Source organism: Anabrus simplex, chromosome 1, assembly GCF_040414725.1.
Source record: "Anabrus simplex isolate iqAnaSimp1 chromosome 1, ASM4041472v1, whole genome shotgun sequence".
Classification (NCBI taxonomy): Eukaryota; Metazoa; Arthropoda; class Insecta; order Orthoptera; family Tettigoniidae; genus Anabrus; species Anabrus simplex.
In genome coordinates this window covers 948,407,795-948,432,169 of record NC_090265.1, presented here as the reverse complement: position 1 = coordinate 948,432,169, position 24,375 = coordinate 948,407,795, and positions in this window count along the sequence as shown.

Sequence of the window (24,375 nt, the reverse complement as noted above, 5' to 3'; positions counted from 1 at the left end):
AGCAGCATGAAAGTGATCATTGTTTCCATTCTTATTCATACTGTGGCACTGATGTTTTGTACCGTTATACATGAAAACGTAAGCCTATGATTTATCTACACCGGCACACAACTACATATTCATCAGTTCGGCTCAGGACAGACAAAACGGGAAAAACACGGTGTTAGATTTAATGATTTAGTGATCCCTCGTAGTTAAGTAGCATGTTCATCTAACTTGTGTGGCATATTCACATGCAGCTGAAGGTCTTGGGCACTGGTGGCTGGCAGGCAGGCTGGCGGGCTTATGATGTGCATTTTTTGTGGAGTGACACTCATTAAATGCATTGTTGTCAAACGGTACTCTACAGAGCGGACGAAAAGTCCCAGTATACCTATTTTCTATTATATATTTAATGAGTGGAAATGTGCCTCTTACGCATCTAGGAATCCAGTATGTTTTCCTTCATGATCTTTGCTGAGACGAGTACGACGCTATGTTCTCATATGCATTTTTGGAAGAATCATCAGCGTCACATCTCGGGAAGCATGGCTAACAACAGCTTTTTAAGTCATCATTGGAAACATATCGGCGCTGCCCTACGTTCTTCTTAACGAAGTCACAGAATGCATTATCTGGAGTGGTGGGGTCTGGGCTGCGTGGCGGCCGAAACAGCTGTGCAGGTGATGGTTTACTTCCACATCCAATCCAATGATGTGGAAACGGTTCCTCAGATCAGTCACGGCAGCTAGGAAGTGTGGTGGCGCACGATTCTGTTCCAGCCAGTCATTGTTCATGACGCGTGCCGCTTGCAGATGCGGATGTAACCAGTTAGCATGTGGAGACAGGACGCTTGATTTACTGGTCCATCAAAGAAATAAGGGCCGAACAGATGGTGTGACTTCAAGCCCGCCCAATAATCACATGTGGAGAGTTATGTTCAATTTCTTAATAAAAGTGGGGATTCTCTTCAGCCCTGATTTCTTGAACATCCATCAATGGCGCATTCGTTTCTGCGAAGTAGTAGTAATAGAAAATGCATTACAACTAACACAATAAAATATAACTGCAGTGAGTAGTTAGATTATTTATTATAACTGTTTGTGAAATGAAGAAATTAGAGAAATCCTTCCGATGTTCAATCGTCCCAGATTCGATTCCCATCTTTGCTTTGGAGAATTCTAATCCTTCGAGGCTATTCCCACCGTACTCCCAGTCATAATAAAGAGTTCACTCACCAGTATAGATATCGCAGGTCATACGATAGTCTTTGCAGTCAGTGTATACAGGGAAAAGTACGTCATATATTGAACCTCTAAAACGAAGCAACGGTAAAGAAGTCTTCGAAATATTGCATTAACATTGTGCTTATTACAGCGATGATAATCCTTCGAAATTAAATAGTTAATCAATCAATCAATCAATCAATCAATCAATCAATCAATCAATCAATCAATCAATCAATTATCCCATCGATTTTTACTCCTTTAAGGTCACGTTCTCAGTATCAGTGCAGCTTGCGTGAACGTAGTAGTCATAAAAATATATTATTGTGAAAGAGACTGTCGCGGTGACGAATTTGCTAGAGATTCTATCATGGCCTATACATTTCGTATATCATCATCATCATCATCGTCGTCGTATTCTCCTTCATTTTATTTTTCTTCCTATTTTTCTACTACTACTACTACTACTACTACTACCACCGCTTTTCCCACATCTTTGGGGTACCGGGAGCCTATACATTTCGTATATCTCGTGTGTAAATGTTAATCTTTAAATTACATCAGTATGAAAGAGTTTCCTTAAACAATAATTTGTATTAATTTTGTACATTTGATTTGCTAATGAATACATTTCATTTGGAGGCAATAGAAAAAAAGACTCCTTTGTGTAAGATCAAACTGTTTTTATCACCGAATTTTATGCGCTGATGGGGAATGTAAGCTCTGAAATGATTTGGGATAGAACCTCCTCTGAGAGATTCACGCAGAACTCTGGACATCTAAGTGAATGTCATGCATTGGGACGATGAACATTGTAGCCTATATTATTTTGTTTGTCTTTCGGTTCGTTTCAGATTAGTAGTAGACTGAGCTTCCCCCTCCTCGTAAGAGCCATATTCCGCCCAAGGAATAGAACGCAATGAGGTTTCCTATAACTAGATGATAAACATGAGATAAAATAAGAAAGAAAATATTTAAATTATTCTCATCAGTTTCTTGAGTATTATTTTTAATAGATGGAACATATGTGGCAATTCTATTTAGCCAAATCTACGCACGCTCTCTATGATGCGTGACAGCTTTCTCTATGAAGACCTCAACTCTCCGCCCTCACATTGCGAGAGATGTGAGCGTACGGATGAGCTCATCCTTCTTTTTATATCATTTTCATTATGACCTGATCACATCTGAAGAGTTCCCTTTCCCATTGAGCGGACTGAAAACTCCCTCCATAGACAGAAAATTAGTTTTAAAGTTCCTTTGCCTTTCATCTCCTCTTCCCATTAGGCGCACCCTGGCTGTATCATCTTGTGCTAGCGCCACGCACGCACACACACACACACACGCGCGCGCGCGCGCGGCTTTGATGAGATTTAGATTACGATGGTTATCCGAAAATTTGCGGTTTTAATTACACACGTAAAGAGGATTTATCTCCCTTTCTCTCGTCTCGACAGCCTTTGGGGTTTCAACGCGGTATGTTTGTAGCTGTCGTCAGTCCAGCCAACACGTGCAGAAGCGTGTTATTACCGTCAACAGGTTATATTTTTATAACTATATATTTCTTCAGTAGAAGTATGATTACTTTAAGAAAGAATTATAATTATCTTATTTCTTACGCAAGGTAATCGATGACTGATAGTTGCCACAATGGAAGCTTTCATCTTGTTTCAGCAAAGGCAAGTCATAGAATAAAAGAATAATTATAACTTCGTTTTCACAAGGACGTACTTTGGCTTGAAGTAGCAATACCTCGTTCGAGAGAAGTCTCCGGCCCAGCATTATCTTGTGGTGGGCTTCAGTATACTTGTCAGCATGTCAAAGTATCTAGCACAAGCCACAATTTGACCCTTTTCCTGGAAGTGCATCCCAAGAGATCGTCAGCATGACTTCCCCAGTAGATACTTTTGACTTGAATTTTTTCTTGACAGGAGACGAATGCTTGCAATTCATCTGTTGTCTCATGACAGTCCACTTAGAACTCGTCTCCTGTCAACATTTTTGGAGAAATCCTTCTCCTTCACGAGCGCAACGGTCCGAGTGTTTCTGACAAATTGTCTAGCGTGCACGCTTTTGATCACCGCACAGCTGACTTGGTACCCATTGGTTACACACTTTCGTATAACCAAAGTGTAGATGACACTGTACACAGGTCCGTGACTCGAGTTGAATTCCGAGGAAATTTCGTCATCAATGAAGAGCTTATTGTCATGGATTTGTTGATCGATCTGCTGTTTCATTGTCTCAGCTCTTATGCAAACTGGTCTCCTACTCTGGTGTTGAACACTACTTTTGTCTTATTTATCTAAATCTTTCCAGCCATTATACACTCTCCCGTGACATAAACTGACTTCATTCTGCTGTAGATTTCAAGTTTACCCCATCCGATCGCAATAAATGAATAACGCTTCGTCCTCCTGTAGCCCAAGTCGACAGTGGAGTGGCAGTGTTGTATGAGCTACTACGTAGGCGCATACTGTTCGGTCTTCATGACAGTTTAATAGCATATTGCTAAGGAAACGTCTTGTATGCCCGGCTGAGTAGCTCAGGCTGTAGAGCGCTGACCTTCTGAGTTCAAGTTGACGGGTTTGATCCCGGCTCAGTCCGGTGGTATTTGAAGGTGCTCAAACACTTCAGCCTCGTCTCGGTAGGTTTACCAGCACATAAAAGAACTCTTGCGGGGCAATATTCCAATACGTCAGCGTCTCCGAAAACCTTAGTAGTTGGTTAATATTTAAAAAGAAAATTATATCCAAAAATACAGTTTATCACTGTGCCTAAATCTCTGTGAAATTTTGAATATGATTCCTGGTATATAATTGCTTCTCGTTGTATTAATATGATAATATGTACCTTGTAGCTTTACTAAATCGCTCTTTGTATGGGAATCGTCACAGTAGCATGAAAATATTCAGAAGCGCAGGGCATAACGTTAAGATTTCAACAACCATGTATTGCGGGAAAATATGCACTTTAAGGATACGAAATGTTCTACTGCCTCTAGAATGGACACGTGCGGCGGTACGATCGGATATAGGCTACATTTAATGTGTTTCTGATGGAAATCGTTCCACGGCCGTTCCAGTTGACAGTCCAGATTTCTCGTATTCGACGCTGTCCGAATTTGCGTTCTTACTGAGCCAAAACATGCTCAGTAGGCGTCAGGTCTGTGGGTCATGTCGGCCAGGGAAGAATGCCATCACGCTGGCAGTCGAGAGCACCGGCGCTATGTGGTCGGGTATTATACCGGTGCTGTTGGAATTTGGGGTTCTGGAACTGCTGCACACCCGGTTGCCGAATTTTCTGGCCATCCCGTTGTATCGTCAGTATTGCTTGGATGTATAGCAGATGAGACCGGGTATCCATGACAGTGGCTCCCTACACCATGACACAACCTCTTCTGGCGAAGTCACGCTCCACATTGAATCTTAAATTTGTGTTTCAGGATTCGGTGGTTTTCTGTATCCGGACAAAAGTTTGTGCACAAGTGTGTTTGCTTGCTTGCGCGTGTGTGAAATTGAGTGTATTTATAGCTAAGGTTGCATATTGTAAGAGATGTGTATTCACCATCATGAGAATTTCTACTAAGTAGGATCGCGTAGCTGTGAACTTGCATTCGGGAGATGGTGGGTTCGAATCCCACCGTCGGCAGGCCTGAAGATGTTTTTCCGTGGTTTCTCATTTTCACACCAGGCAAGGGCCGGGGCTGTTCGTTAATTAAGGCCATGCCCTTTTCCTTCCCAATCCTAGCCCTACCCCGTCCTTGCGTCGCCTAAAACCTTTAATTTGTTCGTGCTACGTTAAACCACTAGCTGTTTATTTTTCTCCAGAAACATGTATAATCGTGGAAAAGTTCTGTTATTATTATTATTATTATTGTTATTATTATTATATGCTGTACAAAGAAACGTGTTCGTGACAAGGTGTCTGCATCTTCGTTTATAAGGTAAATAAATTAATTGTGTAATATTTACGTTTTTTACATTTTCACTTACTGTACACTTGCATAGTACACGTTTGGGGCGTATTACCATGACTGACGGCAGACATTCTTAGGAAACTAGAACTCACTTGCCGTGAACTGTTCCGTCATGCTATGCCCGCAGCGAATTGCGTTCCCAGGCGAACATACTCTACTGATATGACCTTAAAGTACATAGTACAAGTCATTAGACGGAACATTCTGTCTTCTCCGTCGCATACTTTTTTTTTTCAATCGGCTTTACGTCGCGCAATACAGATACGCCTCATGGCGACGATGGGGTAGGAAACGGCTAGGAGTGGGAAGGAAGCAGCCGTAGCCTTAATTAAGGCACAGCCCCAGCATTTGCCTGGTGTGAAAATAGGAAACAACGGAAAACCATCTTCAGGGCTGCCGACAGTGATGTTCGAACCCACTACCTCCCGAATGCAAGCTCGTAGCTGCGCGCCCCTACCCGCACGGCCAACACGCTCGGTCTTCACGTACCTTAAAAAATCCATTAACTTCAGCTAAACGGAAAGATACATAGGGAATAAATGTACCCTCTACGTACGTTTAACGACAAAGCATTGACAGGATAGTCTTCCATCAAAATACTATTCCTTTCATCAGTGCCTTTGATCTTGTGCTGATCGACATATTTAAGCAGTGGTACTGTATCCATGTAAACGGAAGGGAAACTGCATAATAGGTGCTTCAGAAGCACGGACTGGCCATCTTTACAGACGAGTTTTATAAAAACTTTTTTTTTGCTAGGGGCTTTACGTCGCACCGACACAGATAGGTCTTATGGCGACGATGGGATAGGAAAGGCCTAGGAGTTGGAAGGAAGCGGCCGTGGCCTTAATTAAGGTACAGCCCCAGCATTTGCCTGGTGTGAAAATGGGAAACCACGGAAAACCATCTTCAGGGCTGCCGATAGTGGTTATATAAACTTACGAAGATTATAACGTACTCTCATACTTGCAATTTTAGACAGGCTTCTAATACCACGTAAGGTTAATCGACATACTTCGTAATACATTGTGCCATGTAAGTACGTGGGAGGCTGTTGACCTAGCTGTTAGGCCCCTTGAAACAACAAGCATCATCATAATCAGGTACGTGGGAATTACTGTACAGTGTAGCGGTAAGGATATCTAATGTTGATCTTACAAACCAGAGACAAGTTATCTAAGCAGTATGTGTTAAACGCCTATTTAACAAACATTGGTCTTCAAGAGATAGCGAGGTGCTGGAATTTTGTCCTGTAAGGGGACCCTAGTAAATTTATGACAGTAAGAAAAAGCTATTCAATTAATATGGCATATTAGCATCGTTTTTTCGTTTCTAAAAGTGCAAAAATTGTATACTCGCTTTTATTGGTAATTACTCACCGAACTTAATAACTTTTCTGTTGGGTATAGTTATGGATGTATCAAATAAATTCATTGAGTTTCATCTTAAAATCTTAATTATGTTATGAGAAAAGTGTCTCTAAATAATATACATATACAGGTATTTTTGGAGCCTGTTGTGTAAGCCGTAACATACCACAGTCAACAGGTATAGGCATGAATTCTTCCACATGAGTGGACAATTTCTGTTACACCATGTGTAGTAATTTCCAGAGAACCAAACTTACATGATCAGGAATCACTATATGCATTTCAATACGTTCACGACTAGGACCCCTTCAACGTGCAGTAAATTTACCCACATAGAAATATCGAATTTAAGGGGAGAGGCATACTTTCTCCATGTTAAAAGATAGATCGGTTTTTCACATTCACCTTAAACTGATATTAACTTTCACTTTAATACCTGTGAAAATATTTTTAGACTAGCTGATGTACCCGTGCTTCGCTACGGAATTTTACATTGTAAACAGAATTCTAGGTTAGGTAGTGTACGCGTTGTGAGCAAGATTGTATTAAATTGCACAGCTCTTAACGTTACCCTAGAAACGCGACGGGGAAGTCACCAAACGTCTTTTCTCATATGAAGACTGAATTAGGGAATTTTCATTGTAATGGTAGACACTCACTCTCCCTCTGCATTTTTACATCCTCTTAGTGGTTTTCCCAGCTGAAATGAACATACGTCATTACAATGACGTCAGTAGGAATGGCACGATTAGAAGCAATAATTTCATATGAAATACTCGATCAAATGTAAAACCACACATTTTCTCACTTTTAACGAACAGGACTACGCTGCCGATCTAACAGTCCAAATTTCCAGAGCTGGAATGATCAAAGCCGCAGACAGCCGTGATCCGTGAACACCCTTAGTCTTTTTTCGGCGGGGAGGGGTTCGAATAGTGGAGACTCCCAGGGCAAAAACTATGCCCTTTTACTAATCTGTTTCCTAGGAGTACATGATGAGTCGGAAAATCTTCATTCTCTACACTGGCGGCGGAAAAATTTATCTGACTTGGAGGCAAATTTTTCCTCCAAGCCAGAGGATAACCCCTCTTCACTGCTAATTTGGAATAAAATGAATGTAGCATTTAATAAAAGTGAAGAGGAAGAAACTTTCCTTAAGAAACGGCTGTTTTCAGGGTTTAAGTTTGAGTTATTTAGTGAATTGTGGTGCTATAATTGTTATTCTAGACTAGGCGATACTACTACTGCTACTACTATTAAGTGAGCCTCTACCTTAAGTATGAACACTGCTCATTCAAAACAGCGCGTCAGAGTAAGGATCGAATAGGTAAATACTATGATCAACCAGTGTGTTACGTACCAGCTGTATCAGAAAATGTATGAACCAGAGGAATGAGATGCTAATAAGAAAGTTTTCTAACTCCCCAGCTATTTACCGCCAATATTCAGTCAGCCTGTTATACTCCGTACGCAGCAATAATTCCATATATCGGAGTTGAAAGGCAGCATAAGAGACGAAGAACATCACAACAAACAATGGTCAATGTAATGTTATTGTTGATCAATGTTATGCCCTTTCGATATTGTAGACCTTCACATATAGTTTTCTTCCGACTCTGAAATACCACTCTTACCATAGTCGGTGCGGTAAAACTGAATAAAACATACATGATGGAAATTGTATACTCTGTAACTTTTGTTCTGTAATACTTTTCGATAAGACCAATAACATAGGTATTTAAAAATTACATTTTAGGCGCCTTCCCCTAAACTACAATTTCATCCATGGTGAAAAAAATTGTTTATAGTTTAGGCTGTTGTTTCTTATTCCCTATATATATATATATATATATATATATACCGATTTTCATTAAATTCTGTTAACCCATTTTCTCGTGGCTCGGGGTTGATATGGACTTAGCAACAAAATTACAAATTCATGAATATCTGTGTATCATAGCCGGTACGGTAAAAATGTATAAGACATAAATGGTCGGAAATTTAATTCTATAAAACTTCGGTTATGTAGTATTTATCGATACGACCCCTAATAATATAAATATTTCAGAATTGAATTTTAGGCCTTCCCCTCGACTACCATTTCACTCAGCGTGAATAAAATTATTTATAGCCTAGACTGTAGTAGCTCATTCTCCGACTATGCATACCAATTTTCATTGAGGACAACTAATAACGTAAATCTTTAAGAATTTTTTTGCTTTCCCCTACACTGCCACTTCACTCTGCGTGAATAAAATTATTTATAGCCTAGATTGTAGTTGACTTATTCCTCAACCTTGCATACCAGTTTTTATTAATATAGGACCACTAATAACATAAATATTTGAAAATTAAATTTTAGGCGTTCCACTAAACTACCATTTCTATCAGTGTGAATAAAATTATGTATGGCCTAGATTGTAGCGACTTAATCGCCGAACTTTGCATACGAATTTTCATTAAATTCTCTTTAGCCGTTTTCTAGTGATGCGTGTACAGACAGACAGAAATTACGGAAAAGTAAAAAGTGCATTTCCTTGTTTCTGGGGACTTGACTGATACAGGAATACCATTCATTTCAAATTCTGAGCAATGTACAGACAAAACTCTTATTTTATATATACAGATATCTCTATACAATCGGCTAAGTAATGCGTTAAAATCTGCTCCCATGTTGTAAGAGTTGGAGGCTGGAGAACATGCAAAGCGACTCCATTCTGGCATGCCTACATTTATACATTATTTTCTTAAAGCTGTACTCTTTAAAACTATTTACGTCATAACTTCTTCAGCTCAGAAGATAATCGTATAAAATGTTTGCATGCCTGTCCTTCCCAGTGCAGTCTTGGGTTAGCGGGTCTGCCTTTTATCCACAGGGCGTGGGTTCGATTCCTGGTCGGTCATGGTTATTTTCACCTGGATCTGTGGGCTGATTCGTGCCCATGTGAGAACAATTGAGGAGTTATCTAATGATGAAATTAAATAAGAGAAAATATTATTAAAGGAAATGGGAAATGGGATATTTATTGGACATGCCATCAGACACAACACTTTCATCACTTAACATTCTTGAAGGGGAAAGTACTGGGAAAGAAAGGAAGACCTAGGATTAAGTATTTGGACTACATCAAGAAGAGGTTAGGTTGTGACAACTGCATGGAACTGAAACGAACAGCCAATGAAACAAGAGAGTGGTTGCATCGACAAGGCATTAGCCTTTAGAAGATTGATTGATTGATTGATTGATTGATTGATTGATTGATTGATTGATTGATTGATTGATTGATTGATTGATTGATTGATTGAGATAGCTACTCGGTCAAGAAAGCCAAGAATAACGGACAAGAGATTTCGTCGCGCTCACCACGCGTCACCTCATAATCTGCAGCCCTTCGGGCTAAGCATCGCTTGCATTGTAGGCCAAGGTCTGTCAAAGAAGTATGTCGTAATTTCTAAGTTCTGAAAAGGACATTGTTCTTCTCACTATTGACTCAAGGATTAAAAATAAATCACATTAAGATATTAACAATCTTTGAAGTAATTTTCAAAATTACGGTTTAGTACAAATTTTACGATGAAAATTTTGAAAATGTAACAACCCATAACAGTCAAAGTTAACACATTTTTTTGTAGATCAAAGAGCAAGTTTCAAATGTAAGGCGCACTGAATTTCATAGCGCTTATTGGATTGTGGGAACAGAGTTTATAAAATGGTCTAATTTTTTAATGGGGGGAAGGTGTATGTGCCTCCTTGTGTATGTTGTATGTTGGGTATTCAGCCCGATGGCTGGTTTGATCCTCTACAGCTCCACCAACAGCTGTCATAGATAGCCTAGGTGTCACTGAAGAGGCATACTAGGGAAATGAGGAGTGAGGTAGTTAAGCGCTGAGAAAGGACAACGGACTGTGTGTGGATTCAATTCCACAATCTTGAACATAGAAAGGGAACGAATTTCTGATTCGGCCACAAATTTCCCGCGCACCGTATAAACGCTCTGACTCCACCACATGATGATGAAAACCTTGGGCTATTTTTGTACTTGAACGGGCGTTTTTGTGTTCATCTAGACAAAGACTAACACAGTGCGATCCCATTCGATTAATTCAACGCACTCCGCCAATCTTATTTACTCGCCTGAGTTATGAACCTAAAATTGTCAATATAGGCCATTCTCCTTAAAAGTGATAATTACGAAAAGTGTAGGAAGTAACAATTTTGATCGAACTCGATCCTCTGCGCTTATGCTGATTTTTTTATAACTATGCACCTGATATTATTTTCTCAAATTCGTATTGTTTTGTTATTCCTGACGAAAAACGTACTGTGTTTTTTTAAAATATTCTTGTATGGATCACCTTATTTAGAGACCATCACTAACGACACACATTTTCCATCTGAATGAGCTTGTAATAATACAAAAATCTATCTACTACCTAACTATATACTTAAAGAAATATTTGGTGAAGAGTTATTTTCCAGCAGCATTTTATGTTGCCTAATGTGGGATATAGGATTTTCTTCAACATTTGTCCGTTGGTATGTGAAGAAAACTATGTTTCACCTTGTAATAAACCCTGTTGGAGCACATTCCATGCGAGTATGTCCTGACGAATAAGCTGTTGTTGAGATCGTTATCGAGTAATGTAGTGTAATATGCGCTACTGTTGGGCGCTAATTGTAATATACCACTAACTATTGCCCCACTGTTTGGTGATAATTGTAATATAAATAATATAAAATATGAATAAATAACGTAAATTCTATGATTTATCGCCTTACGCTCGAGCGTTAATTGTAACATAAATAAAATTACATTAATCAAAATCTTTATTTTCGTACCATAATGTAATGTAATTATCGCATGGCGACTTCCAATGAAATAAAATTTGAAATGAATGAATAAAAAACTAAATAAAAAATAAAAATAAATAAATGACTATACCTTACTACTACTACTACTACTACTACTACTACTAATAATAATAATTTATCACTTTCCTAAAATGCAGGTAAATGGGCGCCAGAGATCACCATAGGATCCCTCAGTTTAGAATATTAATAACAAGATGAATAATAATAATAAAAATGGTAGAGCTTAAGAGACTCCACTCAGGTCGTATTCATAGAGCTGCAAAACTGGTACTCTGCCGATTAGGTCTGACCTAACCCCCGGAAAACGAATAAACAGGTAGGAACAGCACCTAGGTTCTCCAGTAACTTCTCGACTAATTGAAACTACGAGTAAATTATCGGTATTCTACCCTGTCCATAATCTGTACATTAGCACTTCAACAGCACACAATAAACGTAACATAGCAACACATACAAGAAATATTTGCAACTGCTGGAAGACTCCCAATATATACATTCATTAATCCTAGAACAAAACAGTGGGAAACGACAGTGAGGACTGCACTACTATTTTGTAGTGAGTCCTAAGATCAATTATGACAATGCATATACAGTATAAGTTATATTGGCCTTCACTGTTTTCGTGTTTCAGCACAAATTGCCAGCTCTCGCCATCAACACATGGTATATCACTTTGAGACTGTACCTCTATTTTTCACTGACACCTACACTTGGTTTTTAGAAACACTTTCGCTTGCACAAACACGCTGTCAGTCTATGCCTTGAAACCGGCCGTAGACTACCGAAAGTTGGCATAAGAGATAGAATACCAAGTGCATGTACTAGATCGGTACCTTAGCTCAAGTGTTGTATAGGTATTAACAAGCAAACAACAACACTGATCCGTTCGTCCATAATCAAACGTACACTCGTTAATGTCCAGAGTCAAAAGACATAGTAGGCCACGGCCGCTTCCTTCCCACTCCTAGCTCCTTCCTGTCCCATCGTCGCCATAAGACCTATATCTGACGGTGCGACGTAAAGCAACTTGAAAAAAAAAAAAAAAAAACATAGTAGACTGGATCACGTTCTCCCAAAATATGAGTTGACTTTCTCATCCCCACACCGTCCCGAAATCCCCAAGCTTGTGCCGGCCTGTGTGTCCAGTCATGAGTGAAAGATATCCTTCTTTGCCATGGTAACACTTGGCGCTCTCCCACGGCCGAAGTTGAACTTGTGGATATGCATACAACAGGCATGGACTCCTCGTATGACTCACTGAAGATTCCCTTGGATGTTTTTGCAAACCTGGAAATAGCCGTGTGTTTCCCAACAGCCTGTACAAAATAAGTTACTAATATCTAACATTGAGATCTTCTTACCTTGATACATCAATAAAATAATAATAATAATAATAATAATAATAATAATAATAATAATAATAATAATAATAAGAAGAAGAAGAAGAAGAAGAAGAAGAAGAAGAAGAAGAAGAAGAAGCTGTAAGAAATCCAGTGTGTGGACGTGATATGTACCATCACAGTAGAATTTAACTGTTTACACTTTTGTTGAAAATCCACTGAATCTATTACGCTCTTCAAATACCATGCGGAATGATATAGGCCTACGAGTTTTTATTGTTCCATGTACATTCCGATTCTGCATATTTTGTACGTTTCTGAGACATTCATTCGTCACTGTTACATGCACATGTAGGCGGTGAAATACACATTTCTGATTTTTTTGTTTTGAAAATGCTCATTTTCTGTTGCAGTCCGAAGTTGATTATTTCAGAGCTTCGTATCTTCCATGGGTATTGAAGTTATTGACTTTGCTGGGTATAACGGTCGTGTGTATTGCTGATTCGTGCATTTGATGTAAAGCAAGCGGTGTATGGTCATTAGTTGCTCTCGCTGTTCTAATTTGCTTATCCGCTCTTGTTGGTTTCAATACAGAGAGACAGACCGCACTTGACAGGGCGAGTGGTATTGATTTGAGTTCGGAGCAGAGTAATGTTGGGAAGGGCGCCGGAGTGTCTGTGAAGCTTTCACTCACACAATCTCCAGAGATCAGTGACAAATACCCGTCTGTACAGACAAGCAACTCCTCACTTGTGCCTCCGCTACGATTTCCGACGACTTTTCTAGCCTGTTCGAGCGTCAAAAGCGGCTCGCTCGCAAGCTGTGGAACATTTCTAAGATCTGCGTCAATTATTAAAAGTACTTGGACCGCTCTTTTCGTATAGATCACCGTATACCTACATATCTAATTCATTTCGTGACCAAGGTAGTCTCCAAGTTGAATGTGTGGCTGTATTTTTCGACAGGAGATCTATTCAATCTACTGCCTCAGGTCTATAAAGCATTTCCTGTCACCGCGCGGAAGATAATTTTACTGTGAATTATGTTGAAGTCAATAACAAGTTTTCTGCCAAAGTGTTTATTTTACTTGCCCAGAACACACATACACTAACTGTACTGACACGTGTGTAGTCCCGTAAGATAGAATATGATGAGATCTGTTACGATAAATGACACTAAATTGTACTCTGCACATTTTGGCGGATCTTTGTGTAATGTATATTTCTTGATATCGCGACTTAATTTATTTTAAAATTGACTGGGAGTCTTATGGTGGTGGTGGTGGTGGTGATGATAAAAAAGGCGTATAGCTTCCGAAGAGGCCTGGTGTAGGTCTTTCAAGTTGATGCCCTGTATAGACGATCTGTGTGTATGGGACTGGTATTTTTTTAAATATTCTTATATGGATCACCTTATTTACAGACTATCACTAATGACACACATTTCCATCCGAATGAGCTTGTAGGTGTAGCCTATAATAATACAGAAAACTGTCTACTACCTAACCATACATAAATATTTGGTGAAGAGGTGTTTTCCAGCAGCATATGTTGCCTAATGTGGGATGTAGGATTTTCTTCAACATTTGTCCGTTGGTATGTGAAGAAAACTATGTTTCACCTTGTAATAACTTCACTTTCGCCTCTTCTTGTGAGAGGTTATTTTTAAAGCTATACAGAGAATAGGTGACACTGGAAATACCATGCCCACACGTGAAGTAATTGGGCCAAGACGTGATCTCCGTGCAGAGGACCGCATATTGGAAGTTATTACAGAGGACCCCGGCACGAATACTCCACAAATCGCCGCAGTTGTAGGAGTTACCCATTGCACCATCTTCCGAACATTACGGGAAGACCGGCAACATCCATACCACCTGCAGCGTGTTCAGAACCTGTCGGAGAGGGATTACGCACCACGCATGGCCTACTGTGAATGGGTCCATCGACAACCCGATGCCTTCATTAATTACATTTTGTTCACAGAAGAGGCCTCGTTTACGAGGAGTGGCATCTTCAATTTTCACAACACGCATGTATGGTCGGAGAACAATCCCCAGGCTGTGAAATGTGTCCAACACCAGGTTCGGTTTTCGTGATATTGGAAGGCATTATCATAGGACCTGTGGTATTACGTCATAGACTGACTGGCGTATCTTATCTACAGTTTCTGGAGGGCACACTACCGCTATTACCAGAGGATGTTACACTCTATACCCGTCGGCACGTTGTTTCCAACATAATGGAGCACCCCCGCAAATTACCGACGCAGTTCGCCATCACCTGAACGCCATCTACCTACAGGTATGAATTAGGCTTATGGGCCCTATCGGCTGGCTGGCAAAAAGCCCCGATCTAAAACCCTTAGATTACTTTTTTACATACAGGATGAACAAAAAATGCCTCACGTGGTGGGTCCTCGTCAAAATTCACGACAAAAGTTTATCTTGCAAAGCCTAGTCCCACCAATAGGTTTAATAGAAATGCGAGTTAAGAAACGAGGCTCTGGCAACGCTGTAACGGCGTGCAGCGTGGCCAAGCACAGTTCGCATGAACTCAGCGCTCTGCCGGAGTTGTCTCATTAGCTCAGTGAGACGAGGTAATGCCATAAATGCCGGTTGTGCGGACGCGCCGATATTCGAGTCACGTTCGTGCCAATTTTTTTCAGTTAATGTATCAAATTGTATCCAGTGTACACCTCCACTATACAATACACTATGTTCTGTCTTATCGTTACAGTTACTTTTATTTAAACATCAAACATAACATGAACTTCTTACAGACGTAAACGACCACTTTGTTTCGTCCATGGCACAAATAAAGCCAATACGTAGAACATAATAGTGGATACAGTAACATCGTCTCTATCCAGTGCGGTACAAGGAAACACAATAGAGTACAGAAGGTAGGCTACACTGGATTGCCCATTCTGCTACGCACAACTATTCCATATTGTACGTGTGACGTCCAATCTTATTTTCACAAAGCCGGTACGTACATTTACGAGCAACGTTCACTTCACAGGGGATGTTCGAAGCGACCACGTTACATTTGCAAACACTTCGCCACTCGCTGGAGCATACTTTGCGGGATCATACGCAAAACACCTGCATCCACCATTGCCGATGCAGCATGCACGCGAGCTATTAGGTCTTGTACATCCATGGGTGGAGTACTATAAAATGTTCCTAAGTATCCCCACAAATAAAAATCTAGTGGATTAAGGTCCGGGGAACGTTGGAGGCCAGAACATTGAACCTCCACAACCAATCCATTTCCCTGGAAACGCTTCATTAACCAGTTACGCACAGTCTTTTCCAAAGTGTAGCGATGTACCATCATGCTGAAACCATAGCTGTCGCCAAACACCAAGTGAAACGTTTTCTAAAGCGTCGGGCAAAGTATTGCCCAGAAACGTACGATAGCGTGGCGCATTCAACTTGTCCGTCAATAGGTAAGGGCCTAAAAGCACTCCTCCCACTATTCCAGGCCACAGGTTTCTGCCAAAGCGTGCCGGAAAGCCACGCTCACGGGAGACATGTGGGTTGTAGTCAGACCAATAATGGCTGTTGTGATGGTTGAAAATACCTTCCCGAGTGAAGCTATATTCGTCACTCCATAACACATTCTTTATAAAATGTTCGTTATTTTCAACTTGTTGCAAAATCCATTCACAGAACTGTACTCGTTGAATGCGGTCTTCTGGTCGCTGGTGTTGAGTTGACGTGTAATGATATGGATGCAGTTTTTCGTCGTGCAACGTGTCAACCAGTGTTTGAGATACCTGGAAGCTGCCTTGCAATATCAGGGGTACTTCGCGGAGGTGATTGGTGAACGGCTTCAAGAATGTCGTCCTCTGTTTGTGGAGTACGTCTAGTCCTTGGATGACCTCTGTCCACTACTTGTGGACGAAGATTACCGGTTTCCCGCATGCGTTGCTCAAGGCGACGAAAAACACTCCTATCGGGATGGTGCCTTTGAGGGTACCATGCTGCATACTCACGAGCAGCAGCAGAAGCTTGGTTATCGGACGCACCCAACACTAAAAGCGTATCGATGTATTCGCCGTTTGTGTACTCCATCAGGAAGCCGCCCTACATGCACTTGACTGGACCAGTTATGGTTGTGCACTGCGTGGTTAGTCGACTCATGCATTCAGTTGAACGGATGACACTGGCATGTGTTCGACTATTGTCATGTGACAACAGGATGTCATGCTTACAAACGCAGTTACATGACGGGAACTAGGGACCTGACGTCACACACACAAAAGAAAAAGAACAACCTGACGTAGATTCGAGCTGTAGCTCCATGGTGCATGTGGGTTTGATAACCCAGCAGTCTACTCAGTGAGCTGCGACGGCGGGTACGGTTGAGCGGGATGATTCACGTTTCTCTGTTACATTCCGATGCGCTGCAGGATGTGACAGTGTTGCGAGTTTCTCATTTTCGACTTGTTTTCCAACAGCACCAGATCCGATTTGGCTATAGAAACTTTTGTCTTGCAATGGGACGAGCAATCGCATGCCGACCTCCAAGTACGGCATTTTTTGTTCATCCTGTATACATGAAATCTAAGGTGTAACGCAGAGAAGTGGAGACCGTGCAAGAGTTCAGGGAACATGTCTCGGAAGCTGCTCAGAACATAGTCGTTACCACGAGGTACTGGGGCGTTTTCTAGAGAATTTTCTCTGAAGGTGCCGAGCATGTATTACCGCCAATGGTGGTAAGCATGTGCACCATTTCCCACGACCAGTCTGGTCGAGTGTGTTACTCTCTGAAGGGCACACTAACGCTTTTCTGTTTTATTTTCATTTGCTTTATAAAAGGTAAACTACGCTTAAAGATTTACGTTGTCTTTACTATTGTGATCATAAGTCAAGGGACCTCCATTTGAATGTGGAATCCGACCAATAGGTCGTGATATTTCCTTTAGTTAACACCACAGGCATTGGCCTGGAATCAAACCCGGATTCCCTTGGCGATAAACGAGCAGCGATGCCACTGAGTTTGTTTATGTTACACCCCGTTTCATCCCTTTTCGTGCGGAGTCAGTGATTGTAAGATATTTGGCAGAGTTTTACGGCCGAATGCCCTTATTGGCGCCAACCATTAGAGGAGAAATTGTGCATGTTAATTTGGTAGGGGTAGTGGTGATGGTGAGTGTCGTGTCGTGTCGTGTCTTGTCTTGTATCCTGCGTACGAATGTTGAAGACGACAGAAACCCCCAGTCCACGAGCCATGGGAATGCACTTATTAATATAATGATCTGTGGCCCGGACGCATATGAAAGCCGGGGTCTCAATGCCAGTACGCTAGCCATTAAGCTATGCAGCTGGACATTCGGGTTCTCATAATAATAATAATAATAATAATAATAATAATAATAATAATAATAATAATAATAATAATAATAATAATAATAATAATGTGTCCCACTAACTACTTTTCCTGTTTTCGGAGACGCCGAGGTACCAGAAGTTTGTCCCACAGGATTTCATTTACGGGCCATTAAATCTACAGATACGAGGCTGACTTATTTGAGCACCTTCAGTTACTACCGGACTGCGCCAGGATCGAACCTGCCGTGTTGGGTTCAGAAGGCCAGCGTTCTACCGCCTGAGCTATTCAGCCCGGCTCTGTTCACATTAAGTTATTATTTATGAACGGGCTGGCCAACAAGAGCAGCATTGCGCAGTTGTTAGTCTCACGCTATTCTGGCGAGTTTGATGCAATAAGATGGTAAGTTCTTTCAGTTGCACTGGCGGTCGTCTGGAAGACAAGTGTTCCCTGGTTTCTCAATTTTTCATCTTCAGGGTACAAATGAGGGGCAGGAATCATCAGTGGTATAGGCCAAGTACTCTTTTATATTATTCAATAGTTACTGAAGGTTCATTTATTAAGTTTAAAGCATGATATTACGCCCTTCACTGTCACAAAATATGGCGAGTGCACTAGTAGTACTAGTCGTACCTGTGGAAAGTGAATATGCATGTTATTGGTTTTGTTGACAGCGGTGCTCGACCTTGAGGATACAATAGCACGCCGCAACCGTTTTAAATACTTGTGCACTTACCCCGGCAGCCTCGTGTGTAACTATCGCCACGTCCTATGTTGAAATTCTTGGTATTCCCAAAACATGACTTTTCTTGAGAACGGTTGAAGGTACAGAGTGATACTTGCGATATTGTGATCCTCTTGTTGTAAAACGAAACATGTCATTCTCTCGTTAATAATATGTTTCTCAGGTATGTTACATTGTTTTCATAAATTTTGTGTTTCGTGTTCAACAGACTGAAAAACTGAAAGAATAAGGATGGGCTGTAAGTTAATCGAGTTCCGTGGAGAGTTGTTAATCATCTGAAGATTTTGGTTCATGTGGGAACATTAATGATTATAGTGGCTGAGGTAAAATAAGCTCGCGTGTCTACATCCATTCCTACCGTAAATATGTGATGGACTCATACTACAAATCCTAGAAGACCAATGGCTATTATAGCATAAATTATATCAAGTGTACCAAAGGCTTCCTTTTCCCCCCACGTTCTTGGCTAATGATGTGTGATACTATTCCAAATTCTGGGAGAATTAATATATATATACACTTCTGGGTGCCCGAAGAATCAGAAGAGGTGTTGAAAAGTTGTGATATTCAATGCCAGTTACACAAGCGGGGTTAATCTTTTCCAGCACTATGCGAAACCAGCCACCTTTGTAATGTTGACATGCTACTTGATGTGAAAGGCCTTGCACTATTGTACTGTACATTATATCGTAGTAACGTGCTTCTTTGTTTACACAATTCTTGTGAAAGGAATAGGATGACGTGAAAGCAACAGAGCCACGCCCTGGTCGCGGCATACGGAACTGAAGTTTCTCTTTTATCTGTGAGGGGATCGGAATATCTTGTGACCCCACCTTGAGTGGAACTGGGCGGTATCCACGATTTTAATGAACAGGGAAGTTCCTTAGAGCCGCTCGATATTAGAACAGAATATGCAGTTAATGTAACGATCGAAGGGTTCCGAACGGTTAATTGTGGAAATAAAATATTCCATGGCTAGTTTTCAAAAAGTGGTATTACTTGCCGTGCATTTTACGACAATGATAAATGTTCGTCATGTTTTATTTTCATGAGCTTTTAGGATGAAAAAATGGAAGTTTGTGGTTATTTAATTCTTAAAACTTAACTTGTGTCCCTTCCTGGACGATGGTGTTGCAGACAGGTTCAATTCTTACGTTTTGTGGAATAACTGTTAACGCCTACTTCGGAGTGATAGCCAATTGCGCTATTATTGAGATTATTGAGACACGTGAAGTTGAGGGTACCCTTTCAGGAGCACTTCTTCCTTTCCATCTATGATTGGTCACCATCATATAACTAATTGCACGGCATAATATTTTAATGCAAAGTACTACAGGAAACGTTTGACGTTAAAATAGCGTTTCTCGATATCGTATCTAAATGGGTGAAAAAACCTAATCATTTCCATCAGGAAGGCTGTTTTCATATTATATTTATAATAAACGCGATCATCTCCTTTCGTTTGATACGGTAAGTGTTACTTTCATATGTCGCATTGTCTTTGTAACTTTCTTTGAGCAAAATTGAAGAAAAAAAAGGGATTTGTTGCCATTATTGGAGTATTTGAAGTATTAGGGCACATCTCGTAGAAGCACCATCTTTATTTTAAAATGTTAAGAGTTTTCTGAATATTCACGAAGGAAGGGACATTAAATAATTCAATAACTATCGAACAATGCCCATACTGCCCGTTGTATCAAAAATTTAGTGATTGAAAGATAACTTTCTGTCGATCGGTAACGTTTGCACCAGAACCCGTCTGGATTTATACAAAATTCTAGTACATACAATTCAGTTGAAGATATAATAGTCAAACATCAAGGAACATTAGTTTGTGGGAAGTTAGCTTCGGGCCTATTCATAGCCTTGACGAAAGCTTTTTATGCCTAGTATTTTAATCCGAAAATTAGAAGCAGCGGTTGTTAGAGGAATGGTATTTTACTGGTTTAAAGATTACCTTGTAAACAGAGAACAATGTATGCTGCGATAATGTTAACAGTGCATTTATGGCGATAACTGGTAGTGCCCCACAAGGATCATTCGGTGTAGGCCTACCTCTTCTTTTCCTCACATTTATGAATGACGTTCGATCGATACATTTTTACGGACTTCTATCTTTATTTGCTGGTGATACAAATATAGTTTATATAGATTCATGCAAGTAGAATCTTGAAATGATGATGCAAAGAGATATTATGTTGGCTTAGTAAAAACCGATTAACTGTCAATCTCAGAAAGATTTATGTCATTGACTTTCACGAATCTAAACAGGAGAATCCACTTCAGATTAATTTTAATTCTTCTGTCTACACAGTATCTATAGTTCGATCTAATATATATGTTTAGTTATTATCGAATCACGTTTTGGCTGAATCATGTGGAGTCATTATGCAAGAAAATCACACAAACTATTGAAATAGACTTAAATAAAAATATTCCAAGAATCGTCTATCATGCTCTGTTCCAAAGCCGTATAAACTATTTATGATACTTATTTTGGCATGTTGTAGCAAAGAGTTATTTAGAACTGTTAACAGTTTCCACAGATGCACGGTATATTAAACATACTCTTTAATTTGCATTTGCATACACGCGGTTTGGGTCCCAGAATTGTTAGCTTACATTCCGGAGGTGATAGGTTCGGGCCCCACTGTCGGCAGGCCTGAAGATAGGTTTCTATGATTTCTCATTTTCCCGCTAGACAAATGCTGAGTCTATACCTTAAGGCCACGATTGCTTCCTTCCCATTCCTAGCACTTGTATATCCCATCGTCCCCATAAGACTTATCCGTTGTCAGTGCGATGTACAAAACCTGGAAAAAATCCCACTATATGTACAGTTACATTAAAAATGTAGTATTCTACCACTCGCTGTCATACGTCAAAAGGCTTCAGTCTCAGTGATTTACAACAAAAGAAATATTCTGCTAATGTCAAATGTGGTATGTGTAAGAAATTCAGATATCCACTCGTACAAAACTAGAGGTAATACTAAAATACATCTTAACTTACTTCAACAACGTATAGCAACAAGTCTTTATGGCACTACTGTACAAATATAGATGATTTTTTAATGTTCACCACGGATACCTGACTTCTAGCGATCATTTTTTTACATTCTACAAGAAGACCCTCAAATTCTATCAAATAACTTCTTAACATGTGTGCCTTAGTGCAGCCCGGCACCTGTACGTCTGCTCATACCCGCTGCTACGCTTGGAATACTCCAAGAAACTATACGTATAATTCACTTCTTGAAGAAGTCTGAATGTTTACCTCATTTCCTGTATTTAAAAACAATCTTGTCAACATCTACATTCTATCTAAATTAGGTATGCAACGTAATGATCTGATGTATATCAACCTTTTAACTTTGTAATTTGTGTAAATTCTTGTATTGCACCACTATCAGCCAAGGCTCAGGTGCCGTTTATGCAATAAATAACTTTTGTAGCATAAATAAATAAATAAATTAAATAAATAAATAAATAAATAAATAAATAAATAAATAAATAAATAAATAAATAAATAAATAAATAAATAAATCAAATTCAAACCAATTCCCGCAAACACAAGGAAGACAACCAAACAGATCACACGCTTCGACAATGATAAACTTCGGCAAAGGGTCGAGGAGTTCCAGGAGAAGGCTAGACCAAATGACTGTGACTTTAACAACGCCAAAAGCCTCCTTGTTGAGGCCGCCAAAGACGTTGCAGAAATCAAGAGAAGCAAAAAGCATGCCTGGTGGAATGGTACCTGCGAATCAGTCCTCCAAGAAAGACTCAATGCGTGGAAACAGTACTACTCTACGAAATCAGAAAATGATTGGGAAACCTACAAAACCCAACGTGCCCAAGCAGCTAGGGTGTTCAGAACTGAGAAACGTAAATACGAAAAATCTCTCATTGAAAAGATAGAACAAAACTTTAGGAAGAATGAAAGCAGAGAGTACTACAGAGCCTTCAAACGCAAACTCACTGGCTATAAACCACCATCTCTATGCTTTGAGCGAAAGGATGGCACACTGGCGATGTCAAATGAAGAAAATTGCAGCATTCTGGCAGATTACTTCAAGAATTTACTTAATTGCTCTAAACCGCAAAGCGCCATTGAGACCAAGGAGCCCTTACTCAGGCACCCAGATTCCTGACCACCTGACAGAGATGAAATCAAGCGCCACATTGCCCGTCTCAAGAATAATAAAGCACCGGGGGAAGACTCAGTAGTAGCAGAACTATGGAAATATGCCCCAGAGGAATCACTTGATATCTTGCAAAAGCAAATAGAAGAAATTTGGAACAAGGAGACCCTACCCGAAGATTGGAAAATAGCTTTGATCCATCCATTACACAAAAAAGGCAGCATGAAGATCATCAACAACTACAGAGGAATATCTTTGCTACCCGTGACTTACAAAATTCTATCACTTGCCATCCTGGAGCGTTTGGAAGCACAAGTCGAACATCAAATAGGTGAATACCAAGGAGGGTTCAGAAAAGGTCGCTCAACAGCTGAACAGATCCAAAATCTCAAAACGATCATCAGATATTGTACACTAAGGTCCAAGCAGTATGTGTCTGTCTTTGTGGACTTTAAGAAAGCGTACGACTCCACTGACTGGGAAGTCCTGCTAAACATCTTAAATGAATTTGGAGTTGATTTGAAACTGCTGGCATTAATTAGAGCCACCCTGACCGATACAAAATCCAAGGTGAAGTTCCACGGATGTCTCTCGCATTCCTTTGACATCAAAACAGGAGTCCGACAAGGTGATGGGCTATCCCCGATTCTCTTCAACTGTGTTCTTGAAAAGATCATCAGAACCTGGCGGGTGAGATTACAGGAAACCAACTACAGTCCATTGAGAATAGGAACCAACTCCAAGGGGATCGCAACAGACTGCTTAGCATTTGCCGATGATATTGCTGTTCTCTCAAACGACATAGAAGCCGCTAGAGCTCAAGTTGAAATTTTAAAGGAAATTGCCGAACAAACAGGTTTGCAGATATCGTTTGAGAAAACAGAAGTAATGACTAACATCAAAGAGGCTCCACCAAAACTCCATACAAAATACGGGGACATCACCCGAGTAGACAAATTCAAATACCTGGGTGAGATCATCATGAAAAATGGACTGGACAAAGAAGCACTTCAGGAGCGAGTACGCAAACTGGAAATAGCCTACCAAACATCCCGCACAATCTACAACAAAAAATGCCTTTCCCAAAACACCAAGATACGTCACTATGAAACAGTTCTGAAGCCAGTAGTTCTATATGCAGCCGAAACCCTGTCTCTAAATGCCAACAAAGGACTCCTTGAAGAACTGGAGAAAAGAGAACGCAAAATTGTGAGAGGAATCTTGGGATCAAAGTACAGAAATGGAATCCATCAAAAGAGATCCAACAAGGAAGTTTACAGCAAAATAGAGAAAATTACCGACACAATCAGAAAAAGACGGGCACGATTTTACGGTCATCTGAAAAGAATGGACGGAAGAAAGTTAACTAAAGAAATCTTT